Raw genomic sequence first — 11534 nt, 5'->3', positions numbered from 1 at the left:
TTACTGCCACGATTAAAAAACGGACTTTCCGGGTCGGAAGCCGCAATTTTCATACCTTTTAACGTGGTCGCGTGCGTGTCCACAGTCCACAATGGTGCACGAATCGTGCACGAGGAGTGTGTGCGCTGTTCGCGAACACAAAATACTGCATGTTAATCTGAGCTGCCGTTGCCGAGTTAACCTCAGCAGTGTTTACAAAGAAAGCAAACAGAAACAGAAAAAACAACTCCGGTTCCGGTTTTCCGGCCCAGACCTGATCTCTAGGGTACTTAGGAACCGCAGATTAAATAAAATAAATGAAATCAAATTAAATTCTCTGGTTTCTCAGGCTGGTGGCAGCCTGGACCAATGGCCTTTTCTCTGTATTCTTGGGTTGGGGCAGTAAATATTATATTCTAGAAACCAAATATGCTAACATTGGCCATTTCATGACACGGACCGCTGTCGTTTGCTCTAAAAATTAAACGTTTATTATGATTTGACAGAGAATATGCCGAAAAATAATAAAGTGGGCTGTTATAGCGCTACCACGAGGCCGGCTGGTGTCATTTGTTTGTCCAGTGCGTAGGCCACTGGACTGTAAACCTCTCTCTTCCAAACTGCAGCCCTTTCACATTTTCACATTCAAGTCAATAGCAAAAATGTATTCACTGATGAATCCAAATATAACCAGAAAGATGCAATTATGGGAAATTGCAAGTGTGGTTGCACTGACGTGAGTCACGAGGAATCAGCTGGGAACTGAATTCTGTCTATATTATATTATCATGACCAATCCTGTCTGATTGGACATTAAATTGTCCAAGATATCCAGCCTTACAACCCGGATAAAAGTTTAACACAAAAGTAAAAGTCTCGGACCGAATACAATAGTGTGTTGCCTATAGCAAGCACACTATAAGCAAACCTCTGTGTACAGAATCTGTCTGTGACCCAGTCTTCAGAAGCCAGAATTCCTCTGTTTTAGTTGGTTTTATTCATGCATCCATAGCAAGTTGTTTTTAAAACTTAGAGAAACAGGTGTGCCTCACAGCATTATACAAATCTTGGCATACATGGTGCTAACCAGAGTATGTAGGTTAGATGGGGAAGTGGGGTCTCTGCTCCCTTTACTGGTGGAAATGGGGTCCGACAGGAACTCTCTCGCCAGCCCTGTTTAACTCATTTGCTGCTATTTTAAACATAGGCTGAACTGTTTTCCTGCCAAATTGTCCTTACCTTTTAACGGGGGCACATGCACGCATCGTGCACGATCTGTGCGCGACTCATCTAGTAGACGTGTAGACTCGATGACAGCTTTTGAAAAAAAAAACCCCATTGAAATAGACATATCCGTTGCGAGGCTGTATCCCTGCTTATCCGCCAGTGTTTACACGAAAAAACATTGGAAACAGCTAGCTGTGCGCTATGGTAACACGTGGGCACGTTCGCGCACATAGCAGACGATATGTGCGCAGATCATATGCCAGGCGGGTAGAGGAATCAAACAGCTACCAAATAAAATAACCATTCTATGGTCGTGCAGCTCCTTCCCTTGTTTACAATGAAAAACCTATGGGAACGGAGCTGCGATTGGACGTCAGACCGGATATGGAAACCTAGATCCGGTCCAAACCGGAAATACGACCGGATACAGTTACACTGTAAAAAATAGTTGGGAAAACTCAAAATGTTAAGGCAACAAACTTCAGAAAACTTTTAAATTTAGGGCAACTTAGAATTTTAGGTTAAGCAAAAATTATAAAAGCTGAGGCAACTTAAAATGTTAAGATAAACCAACTAAACCAATTTAAGCAAAACTTAAAGTTTTATGTTTGATTGTCTAACTTAAAAGTTTTCTGAAGTTTGTTGCCTTAAAATTTTAAGTTTTCTCAACTTTTATTTTTTACAGTGTAGGAGGCGGGCCTAAAGAGCCAGAATCGGCTATAATGAGCGATCATACTTTTAATCGTTTCATAATGATTAAAGCTAATTAAATCTTCGGGCTCCTGGGGCATCGCAGAGTGGTACAGCGGGAAATCTCCGGTTTCGACGGGGATCGCAGGAAATTAGTTAATGTAATACATGAATGATATTTCTATTCAGCTTGTAACTGTAAAACGGGTTAGTGAACCACCTTATGTATGCAGGCGGCAGTGACTCAGGGGTAGAGAAACCGTCATTAGAACACATAGGGTTCCCGAAGGGTCCCCAGTTCGATCCCGCGCTCCCCCATGAGTTTAGTGTCGAAGAGTCCTTGAGCAAGACTCTGAACCCCTAGTTTCTACAGGTGAGCAGGTTGGTGCCTTGCATGGTTTCCTCCGCCATCGGTGTATGAATGTGTGTTTGAATGGGTGAATGTAATGCACAATCTATGTATATAAATGCACAGTTTACCATTTATGCAGAAACTTTGGCTATAGTTTCACCTATAGCAGTGCTGGGTTTCAACAGCTGCTATAAGTTCTGAGTATGAGGTAGCATGATGTGAAATATAACATTTGCCAAAAAGAGTATATGATATGCTCAAGCTAACATGCTGGGATATTCTACTCATGTTCAATTGAGGTGAAGGTAAACCTCTTCAGAGCATACTATATGCCCCTGTATACTTTTGTGTTAAAAGTTAAAATATAAAGATAATTGATGAAGTTGTAATTCTAAAACTTGCTAAAATACCAAGTGGAAAAGTGTTGATCAACAAGATTGTAGAACAGAAATTTTTCTTTGTTCCATTTCAATGGTTGAATTGTTTAAATTCATTTAAAATTGACTTCAATAACTTGAATGTTTAAAAGCGTTTCATTATTTGAAGATATCTCTTTTTGGAATAGTTTGAAAAACGTTGTTTAAAATAAATACTTTAAGAAATGCTATAGGCTAATTTGTTGTAAAATGACAATGTTGTTAATGTTTATTTATTTCTGTATTCAATAGTTTTCAACCTGATAATTGAACAACCAGTCAACAAAGAAGCCAACTGATAAAGAAAAGAGAGTTTGCTGAGTTTTAAATCTGAGTTGTGTCCTTGAAGTCCTTTGGAGCTGATTCAGCTGAAACAAGAGAGAACTTGACAGTGTTAGTCATGTGTGGCCGTGCAGTCATGCGTGCACATGGAGTATAGGAGAGGGCTCAGCACACATCCCTGAGGTGCTCCAGTGGTGAGGGTCAGGGGGTCAGATGTGATGTTGCCCATTCTCACCACCTGAAGTCTATTATCCAGTCAAACATGCTCTAGGTCTCGGAGCTTTGTGTCAAGCTTTGCTGGAACAACACTGTTGAATGCAGAGCTGTTAGTGCACCAACAGCACATGTACATATTTGTCCTTCAGCTGCTTGTCATCCATGTGCGAGAGGACGGTGTGGAGAGCCATGGCGATAGCGTCATTGGTGAATCTGTTTTTGACGGTATGCAAACTGCCACTGAAAATGGTAAATGGTGCATTTATATATAGTGCCTTTTATCAGAAGCACTTTACAATGATTGTGCATTACATTCACACACCGATAAAGGAGGAAACCATGCAAGGCACCAATCTGCTTCGACAATTAGCTCTGGGGGAGCAGGGGATCTACCCCTGATCCAGTGCCGCTGCACTATTGAATCAGAATCCCTTTATTGTTATTGTACTGTATGCACGCATTCAGTGAAATGAATAGCACCACTCTGTTGATTTAAAAAATGAATAAATAAAAAAACACAAAGACACATCACACAGTTAAAACAATTGAAACATATAAAATGGTGATGTCCATATGCATATACACCATCAAGACCATATTGCTCATGATACTAACGTCCATAAAAAAGTAATGTATACTGTATTGCAGATGACAGTAAAGCGCAAGGTGCAGGGTGATATAACATTGCACTTTCCCGGTGGGTTTGGGAGAGAAGCTGTTCCTGAATCTAGCGGTAGTGACTGATCTCCAGCAGCCAGCCAGAGGGCAGCGGTTCACAGAGGTGTGGACTCCATGATTATCTTATATTAGTGGCTCTGCTGAGATGGCAGTCTCCTCAGGGATGGCAGTGGGCAGCCTGATGGCTGCTGCTTTTATACCACTCTCATGGAGCGCTTTCTTGTCTGCAGCAGAGCAGCCTGCAGTGCGTATAGTGCACTATTAGTTCTCAAACCTTTTTGGTTGCAGTGCCCCCTTATAGGCTACTGATTTCTGAAGCCAAGTACCCAATTCCCCCTGAATACAGCATTTTGCGTATAAAATGTAAATAAAAAGTCCAGTTCCGATGCCAATATGTTCAAAAATAAAGCAGCATAATGGCAAATAAACATTGCTTTCTATTCAGTAACAGCTGTACTAGTCAAGGTTGATGTAATTTGGTTTAACAATTTACAGATGAGCAGGTTCACACAAAGACTCTTATGTTTTGTCATTACCCAGTAAAATACAGCCCCATTTCTCCTTTACCCCCTGCAGTACCCCCCGCTTACCCCTAGGCGTACAGTGCGTATCACGCACCAACATGCAGCCACCGTCGGCGGTCTCTAGTCTAGATCACATGGGTGGGGACCCATGTGTGGGTCACGGAACCATTTTCGTGTTGGGTGCCTGAATACGCACATCTTTGAAACCGGCTTCCAGAGTGAATAAATCTTAAAGACACCGGCTGGACATGATAAAAAGAAATGCAAACAAATAACAACATCGCTCTCTTCTTCTATCTTTTTTATTGTGCTTTGTGGCAGCTTTACAGCGCCACTCACAGGCCTGGCTTATACTGCAGTGGTTTTGGTGCGTTCTGGAGACAGTCTTGCCGTTCTCAGTGGTTTCATGTGGGCACACACATTTCAAAACATAGATCAGGTCAGTCGGTGCATAAAAACAGATTCAGTTCAGCCTAGCTCTCATTCAGCATTCTCATTGTTGCTGGATAAAAGCTCTTCCAGAGTCTCGTAGTCAGGGACGTGCTGGCCATTGGGAAAAGCGGGACAACTCCCGAACGGCCGGTTCATTCCCGGCCGGTCCAGGCTGGCCATTAAAAATAAAATGTTGGCCTTCATTCCATTTTGGAGGCTGGGCGGCCAACAAAGTAAATCGTCACTGTCGGACAGAAACCTTGTATCTCCAAGTTTCAAAGTTATAATTTTTTTCGCAAAGCAAAGCCCTGCTTCATCATACAAGCACAAAAGTAGTGAAAACAGCAGATCTACAAGCACATGCGTTGTGTGCTTGTAGATCTGTTTTCACTAATTTAAATCATTTTTAAAATGATAAATACAAAACAAACGGTTTTGGACATACAAGGTTTCCACCCGACAACGACAAAATATAACTCATGTACAATAATTGGCCCACTGGCTTGTCTCTTGTCATGATCTGAAATGGCAAATCTTTGAGTAGCAGCAGTAGAAGAGAGAGATCTCTCTCTATAGCGTGCAATGAGGGCCTCTCCAACTCTTTTTCCCGGGCTGAATCAGGGGCCCAGCATGTCCCTGCTCGTAGTACTGCTGCCTATGCTCCGCTATCGCTTGCCTGGCCGTGGCGTGGGTCCCGCAGCGTTTGGAACAGGCCATGGCTGGGGTGGTAAATGTCCTTAATGACGCATACGGCCTTAGCTGCACATCGTCTTCCGTGTAGCTCCTGGAGAGAAGGAAGTTCACTTCCCACGATGCGCTGCGCCGTATCAACCCAGCCGTACGCAGACTATGCACCACCCTTTGCAGTGCTTTTTGCTCAGCCGCTGTACAGTTCCCGATCCAGACGGTGCATGCCACTCGTCAGTATGCTCTCGGTGGTGCTGCGTTAAAAAGCTCTGAGGATGCGAGGGCTCACTCTGAACTTTTTTAGACGCCGGAGGCAGTAGAGCCGTTGTTGGGCTTTTTTCACCACCTGGGTGTTGTGTGTGGCCCACTTGAGGTCCATTTGAGCTTGTGTTTACATTGCTTAGTCGCTCTGCTGAATGCCTAAATTGTGAATTGTAAAGGCATCTAATTGCTCTTTAACAATTAGGATCAGGTTCAGTCAGTCTCTCTCTCTCTCTCTCTCTCTCTTTCTCTCTCTCTCTGTCTGTCTTCCAGGCTCCAGGCTTTTCGTCACACTGCCAGTCACTCCATTCCTTACGTCTCCTCTCCTGTCCAACTCATTAACTCTCTATCCTTCTCTCTAATCCCTCCTTTTCCTCGGTCTCTCTTTCTCTTTCTCTTACTCTCACTCACAATCTCTCTCTTGCTCTCTCGTACGCACGCATGCGCGCATGCATACACACACGCAGTACATTTGACAGTCCCAATGTGAAAATAGGAGATAAGGTTTTCTGCAACGGCAAGAAGCATTAGCATCTAGCTGCTGGGTGACTTTTATCGTCATTATGTGTCTACATGTGTGCACAGTCGCACGCACGCACGCACGCACGCACGCACGCACGCACACACACACACACACACACACACTTGTCCATACTTGTACTATTACCTCTGTCGATGTGTGGATATGCGTGTGACTGCACTTGCTTGTGAGTCTGTCTGAGTGCAGATGATTGTGTGTGTGTGTGTGTGTGTGTGTGTGTGTGTGTGTGTGTGCGTGCGTGCGTGCGTGCGTGCGTACGCGAGTAAAAAAACATGGATATTTATACTTTGGCGAATCAGATTTGAGCCACATTCTTAGGTCTGATGTGAATCTGTGTTGTTTATTATCTCCATTCAGTCAGTGAGAGCAGCATGGAGCTAAACTAATTACCATACCATGTAATCTAATGATGGTCCGACCTTCACTGTTTCCCCAAGTTACAATGAGACTGAAGTTTCTTTAAAGGCCAGCGTGTAGGAGTGCATGCCCTTGTTCTAGCACAGGAGTGAGCAACTTTGATGATGGAGAGACCCACTATATTTTCACACTCACTCTAGAAGGCCACAATGCATATAGCCTACAGGCAAAAATAGCCTGGGAATTTGGAATCCTTGACAGTTTTAAACTTGAATTTAATTTCAAATACATTTATAATTGTTCTTCTGTTAACTTTATAAACTTAAAGAACAACTTTAGTTTTTTACAACAAGGGTTCATATTTTAGATTGTAATTAAAGAATATAAAAGATGAGTGTTCAAATTATTTCATTTACTTCTTTCTATTGTTTTAGAGTATCTTATTTCAGTGGTTGGGGCATTCGTACAAGTGGCTAAATATGTCATTTTACACAGAATAAGCCCATTCCCAAGATACAACGCAACCTTTCATGGTTGGATGTGACTTATGGGGGCTAGTAGTGTTACAGTAAATAGCAATAAAGAAACTGCTGGCTAAAGGTGGTTGCACACTGCTGCGTTTTTCGGGCCGAATATCGGAGTGAATTTCGGAGCACGCAAATAAAAAATCAACCTCACGTTATGTCAGTCACGTTTGCACACTGCCGCCCGTTTCGCGCACCACTCGGTCCCTTGCTCTCTCTATCTCTCTCTCTCTCCTTGCCCTGAAAAACGCATTTCGCAACGAAAAACGCGCAGCAGTGTGCAACCACCTTTATTGTGTCTAAAAATGCATATTTAGCCACTTGTACGCATGCCCCCATGCGTACGCATGCCCCACATTTTAGCACGGTAAACACGATAAAACAATAGAACGAAGCAAATGAAAACATTTTAACACTCACTTTTTCTTTTTTCTAATTACAATCTAAAATATGAACCCTTGTTGTAAAAAAACTAAGTTGTCCTTTAAATACAAATACATTTGACATAAAAATAGATTAGTAGTCATTAAGCTACTAATATAGACTGAAGTAATTAAAGCGGGTCATGTTTGGAATTATAACAGAAATGAAATCAATAATGTATCCATATTCCGATATTAACCTGCAGGCCACATTATGTGAATGTGGGGGCCGCATGTGGCCCCCGGGCCGCAAGTTGCCCATGTATGTTCTAGCAGGACTACTGTAGAAATAAAGCCCTAGTGAGAGAGAGAGAAAGAGAGAGAGAGAGAGAGAGAGAGAGAGTCTCTCACTTGTACCGAACTGATTCTTATAGGTGATTTGAAATCTGATTTAAATATGATTTCTATAGAACTGTCTCAGTCTGGACACTCTGACACTGATCGAACCTGATTTACGGTATACTCTGTCGTACGAATCTCACTTGTCCGAAAAAGGCAGATGTACAGTACAAGCTCACAACACGACACGCCTAATAGATCTGCTTGATGAACGACACCACCGCACGACAGATAAAGCGTTACGCCTAATACTGTAGGGCATTAACGAATTAAGATTTTTTTTTTCAAGTCTGACTGACAGCAAAGTCGAAGTTGAGACGACCCGTCATTTTTATGACGTCATCATATTGCCGGGGGGGGCAATAAAGATTATAATAATAATCCTAATTCCTACATAATAATGTTGGATCCAAGTTAAAGTAGATGGCTTCTGTTCTGACTTCTGACTGCACTGTCTGTTAGTGGAGCAGAGTGGAGCGCACGCTGCAGCTGAAATCAAAGGGCTGCAGTGCAGCCATGGCTGAGAGGAGGTCGTTGAGGAGGTCTTCACCAGGGGCGTCACAAGGGGGGAGGGGGAGTGGGACTGAGTTACTAGGGCCCAAGGTGGAGGGGCCTGGAATTATTTTATACTTTAGCTATTGAAAAATAGCTGATATACAAGCTCACAGCGCTGCGAGCTTGTAGATCTGCTATTTTTGAAAAGTCGTGAAAATGTGTGCACATCTTTGAATATGTGTATTTCTTAAGCAAACATTTGTAACTCAAATTTTGCTTCTGGCGAGTCCTTGGAACTAAACATTTTGAGATGGGGGTCCGTCGCCAAATACATATCATTTTGGGGGTCCTTCACATGAAAAAGTTGGCGTGCCACTAGATGGTTTTTCAAAAAAACGTAGAAGCATTTGAAATTTTGAAAGACTATAGCAAAAATAGCAGCTCTACAAGCTCGAGCTTGTAGATCTGCTATTTTTCATTAGTTAAAGCACAAAATGAAGAACATTCATGGGGGGCCCGCAGTGAATCCTTGTACCCAGGGCCCAGAATTTGGTGCGACACCCCTGGTCTTCACACCATTGAAAAAAACACAGTTGAAGAAGGAGAGAGTCATTCTGTCCTTGACAGTAAGCAATCCTACTGTTTGAATGCTGTACACACACACATGGAGCCAAAAAAAAAATCGTTTTCCCTGGTGGTGGGAGTCGACTTGTGTAATGATGTCGACTGAGCTTTTGGTTAATGCCCTGCTACTATGCTGTTATGTCATTGCGACAGCAACCAATGAAGACAGGTCGACGATGTTGATCTGAATACACACAATGTTGTCTGATCACCAGTGGCTTAAAGTAACTAAGTACATTTACTCAAGCACTGTACTTAAGTACAATTTTGAGTTGCTTTTTTTTTACTTTACTAGAGTATTTCCAGTTTTCAATAGGCCTACTTTTACTTCTAATCCACTACGTCACAGAGGCAAATAGTGTACTTTTACTCCACCACAAGTTACTTTGCAGATATAATTTGTCATATTATAAAACATACATCATCCACTTTATCCCTATTTCATAAGGCTATGTTGGCTACGCGTTGTGAGCTTGTAGATCTGCTATTTTTCAAACATTTTGTACTTTTACTTCTGGTACTTTAAGTACATTTTGATTTGCAACACTTTCATACTTTTACTCGAAGAACATTTTGAATTCCGGACTTCTACATGTAACAGAGCATTTCTACATTGCAGTATTGATACTTTTACTTATAAGTGCAACACTTCAGTACCTGTTCCACCACTGCTCATAAGTTACAGTGTGGACGCCACGGTCAGTCCTAAAGAGAAACAAATGAGACTTCCCTGCGGTCTCAACAGAGCCCAAATGTCAGGGCAACTAATCTTCCCTTCCGCCATTGATTTTCCAGTGCGGAGCAGCAGCATCCGGAACAAGGTTAGCAGAGCCCACAAGGTCTCCTGTCCGGCGCCAAGGGAGAAAGGTACCCAAACCCGATGGTCAAACCTGCAAACAATCTGATAATTGGCTGACTGAGACCGATATTGTGGCCTCATATGTGCTTTTTTTTTTTTTTACCAAATCCTGTACCGTTATCCTATGTAGGCTAATTAAAATCTGATCATTTCTAATGCATAGAACATTTACATCTCAAGCACCACTCTTAAATGTGGTAAAATAGGGTCAAAAGTATACGTTAGTATTATGTTCGTTTAGAATGAAACATCATAAGCGAACCCATTTCTTTAGGAAACAAGAGTTCACTGTACGTTAATTAAGAACATTGGAATCCTTGAAAGAGCGAGAGAGAGAGAGAGAGAGAGAGAGAGAGAGAGAGATAGAGAGAGAGAGAGACTATAAGCGTTCCTTGTAGAAGTCATCAAATCATTTGCATTCACGCTAACCTTAAAATACATCAATAATGTAACGAAACTCCACTCCGAGGATGGGTCGGTGCTGTGTTAACCCTTAAGTTCTGTTCAGATTCACTACACCTTCGTTCTGTTCGGGTCATTTTGACCCGGTGGATATTTGGTTTAAAAAAAACAACACTAATATACATTTTAACTTAACAAATCATCATGATACATTGACTTTGACTCAATACCAAACAATTCATATGATATATTTGGTAAATGTTTGCATTTCTGCTTTGCTATATCACATTAAACACTGAAAGAGCTAGGCGTTTTTACTGATTTAGCTGAAATCCATGTAAAAAAACGACTTCATTTAATACTGGGCAATATTGCTCATGCTTATAGGAAGGGGGGGAGGGTTCGGAATGGGGCTTCGGAAGGGGGGTGTTAGAAGTGGGGGTGACTGTGTGTCTGTGTTTTGGCATAATACTGTGTATTTCTGTGCTTCCGGGTCAAAATGACCCGAACAGCACTTAAGGTTCAAAAAATATGAGGGGGGTGTAGCATGGGTGTAGTGCAAAAATATTTTTTTTACATGTTCATCTCAGAAGAATCTTTAAGGCCAGTGAGTTTCAGGTGGAAACATTTTTAACTTCTACCTTTTTTTTCCAAATGAAAATGTAAAACGGGTCAAAATGACCCGAACAGCACTTAAGGGTTAAGGGATGATGGCGGTGCGGAGCTGCCTGGATCCTCATTAGGCCGCTGACATTCATGTGTGTGAGCGTCACTGGCTCTCAGTTATTTCCTGCAGACACGCCGCTCTGACTCAGCTCTTTGATACTGATGAGATTTACACCTCACATCAGTTCCCATTAGTGAGACGCACACATTAAGGCATCCAGGCTGAGTGCCTGGATGCCTCAATGTGTTGCGTCTCACTTGTAAGGCCTAGAAATGAAAAAAAAAAAAAAAAATAGCAGATATACAAGCTCACAGCGTGGCACCGAGTGCCGTGCTGTGAGCTTGTAGATCTGCTATTTTTGAAAAAGTCTTTGAATATAGCTTTTACATTTGCTTCTGGGTGGTCCCCGGAATAACATATCTTAAGATGGTGGGCCGTGGCTAAATAGGCCTACTGTACATGTACTTTTGGGGTTCACACGCACACGCACACGCACGCACACACACAGTACATAGCCCTCACGCTAAAACAAGGGCTTGCACTCCTAAATGCGTCAACTT

This window comes from Nannobrachium achirus, assembly GCF_963921795.1.
Source record: "Nannobrachium achirus genome assembly, chromosome: 3".
Taxonomy (NCBI): domain Eukaryota; kingdom Metazoa; phylum Chordata; class Actinopteri; order Myctophiformes; family Myctophidae; genus Nannobrachium; species Nannobrachium achirus.
This window is presented reverse-complemented; position numbering follows the sequence as displayed.